This window comes from Lathyrus oleraceus, chromosome 4, assembly GCF_024323335.1.
Source record: "Lathyrus oleraceus cultivar Zhongwan6 chromosome 4, CAAS_Psat_ZW6_1.0, whole genome shotgun sequence".
Taxonomy (NCBI): domain Eukaryota; kingdom Viridiplantae; phylum Streptophyta; class Magnoliopsida; order Fabales; family Fabaceae; genus Lathyrus; species Lathyrus oleraceus.
The window spans coordinates 260587927-260591209 of NC_066582.1; positions in this window are offsets into that span (position 1 = coordinate 260587927).

A 3283-nucleotide genomic window follows, 5' to 3' on the forward strand; every position below is an offset into this window, starting at 1 on the left:
AGAGGTAGAACCTCAAACTTTCTTGATCTAGATCTTGCAACACAATGTGATTTTCTTTGGTTTATGAGGTTTTCTGAAGTCCTCTCCCTGAGGCAGGCCAGTGGTGGTCTTAATTGTTCAAATCGTGTCATTCCATTTGACATACCATGATCTTCAAGCTCACATTTCTCTCTAAATAGGAAGAGTGAGGATGATCCATGGTTATAGTGGTTATGTACATCACCTAAGCTTCATTTTGATGTCCTTACATTTCATTTTCATTACAATTTATTTTCCACCGAAGAAGATGGTGGTTTCCACCACCATCCCCACGTGCTTGCTGTACAGCCCTTGGATCGTGCCTAAACGTTATAATCTTGGCCATCCAATGTGATTACTTGTTTTAATGTCATGTGATGCCCGTTTGACTCAAGTGTACAATGCATTCGCGCCTCTGAGTTGTTGATCCCTTGCCACGTCAATTAAGAATTGATATGATGGCTGCGCATTTTCCTATTATTCCTATTTTATTTTAATTTCAGTTAATTCCTTTTCTTGAAAAATCTAGTTTAATATTTTGATTTTTAATTATTTTTGTGACTTCATTTAATATTTTATGTGAATCATTTGATTTTTAATAGTTTTAATTCATTTTTAAATACTTTCTGATATTTGAAAAATCCAAAAATATTTTCCTAACACCTATGGATCATGATAAGTCAATGAAAAATAGTCTCATCCATTTCTTAATTGATTTGAGATTTATTTGAGATTTTTATTCATATTGTATTATTTTTCATTGTTTTTAATTCTTTTTAAATAGTTTCTGATTTCAAAAATTGTTGAAAAATTTTGTCAAAGTTTGTTTGACCATGTTAGACCTATGAGAATTTAATTGGACTTGTTGAAGTTGATTTGAGTTAAATTTGAGGTTTGACCATATTTTGTTTATTTTATTTTGCATTTATTTTTAATTCAAAAAAATACCAAAAAATTATGGTTGACTTGTTGACTTGTAATCTTCGTTTCTTTTCTGTTTGGCATTGATTGATGATGACTTTGTTCACATTTGATCAATGGAGTTTGATACTTGAATTCTCTTTCCATCCATTTCATCTTCATCCCTTTCTTTTCACAATTTGGCCAATGAGTTAATGTCTTATGGTTGGTCTTGACATATGAGAGGTTTAACCTTCTTTGATCCAAACCAAACTCAACTTGATCCAAGATCAAGTGAGTTGTTTTGTGTCCAAGATAGGTTGCTTCTTGGTTAAGCAAAAAACCTAAAGTCCATACAAGGCCCTTCCCCTTTTATTTTGGCATGGCAAGTTAATGGAGCTTGGCTTACTAGTCATGATCTCTAACTTGTGTTTATTTGCCTATAGTTTTATTGAACGACCTCAGATAGGTGTGGCTACTACATTAGTCCACTTACGATTGCTTAACATAGCGCTACATTGTCTTATGACAAACTAACATAACCATACTAATTACTAACTTTAATTTGAGCATTTAATTTCTTGCACTTTACTTTAATTTCATTTATTTCTTGCTCATTTATTCATATTGCTTTTCATTTTGCTCATTTGAGCATATATTTTATGTTTATGTCATTTTCCTTTTACTCATTTGAGCTCATTATTGTATATAAATATATTCTTGTCTTGTGATTGTTTTGTCTTTGTTTTTGCTGAACCTAATGCAAAAAGGAGAAAGGACTTAGAACTAGGACATACCCATGCTTAAAGGAGTTCAAGAGCAACTAGGCCTCATGCCTTTAGAATGCTAAATTTCAAAGTTGACTTCAAACAAATTCTCATCTAAACTTATTCTGTCCATTCCTCTTATTGTGTTGTGAACTTTTTGATGTTTTCTCTTGTGTGATATGGATTCCATCTTGAGATAGTAAAGAGGACCATTGTCATGAATAGCCAAGTTAAGAGAGACAAGCCAAATGGAGATCCTAGGAGCTTGAATATAAATTGTTTGATTGCTTGATTGTGTGTTAAGTCCAAAGGAAATGAGCATCTTGAATCATCTCTATGATTTCAAGAAAAGGAACTCCAAGGGTTTTATCTTCTTCCTCTTATTTTTATATGCTTTAGGACTAGCCCTTCTCTTCTTCTCCTCACTCTAACCCAAGCCAAAAATCTTTTCTTCTAACTTTGACTTTGTTTCAAATTAGAAACCTAGGCCTTATGCCTTTGACTTTTCAAAACTATTTTCATTAATACTCATTGTGAATAAATCTTAATCCAACTTTGAATTCATTTTGTAAATAAATTTAACTTGTAAATACAACTAAATTCAAGTCGTTTTTGTGGTTCCATTGGCCACCTTTATTAAAACTTTTCATAAACATTAGTCATAGGTTTGAGTTATCATAGTGGTTGATGTAAATCTCACCTCATCCTTAATGATTGGATTATAAGTCTTCCATGCTTATTATAGGGTTAACCCCTCACTAGCATGTTGAAGCCTTCCTCACATGGTGGATTGTTGGTTTAGGTTGAGTTTTCTCCCTTTGATAACAAAAGACCTTAAGGCTTTTGGTCAAATCAATTCACCAATCTTTGAGATTTTTACCCCAAACTACGAGGTTTTGATCCTATCTTTGTGATGGTACGTAGGTGTAACACCCCAAAATTTGCCCTCCTCATTCATGCATTCATTTAGCATTTCATATTGCATTTCATCATGTCAATCAGAATTAGATCTGAAGAAAAAAAAAACAAAAAAAAAACAAAAAAAAAACGAGAAAAAAAAACGAAAAATTAATTAATTAATTAATTAATTAATTAATTAAATAAATAAATTAAATAAATAAATAAAAGAAGACTTGGACCTCTCTCAAAAGCCCACTAAGGTACCAATATTAGCCTATAAATACTAGAGTTTCAGGGAAACAAATTTTTCATTCTATTCCTATTACCCTGGCTGGAGGAAAAAAGATAGTGAGAGAAAAAGGAAGAGAAGCAAAATACTCTGAGGTTTCCTTGGAACAAAACCCTGGACAAAACCTGAAGAGAAACCTGACAGAGAACTCAGAGCAGCCTCCAAACCCTGAAGGGCTTCACGGGTGCAACTCAATTTCAATCAAGCTCTCCAATCAGGTTTGCCCTTATTCCCATTACCTTTATGCTCTTAATTTGGATCATATGGATCATATGAATGTATGAGGTATGATGGATGAATTTCGTTAGGTTTTTCGTCCACGGGTTTAATTATGCATGAATGGGTGAAACCTATGCCTTGAATGTTTAATCACATGATTTCTGAAATGTATGCCACAGGGTTTGAGGTT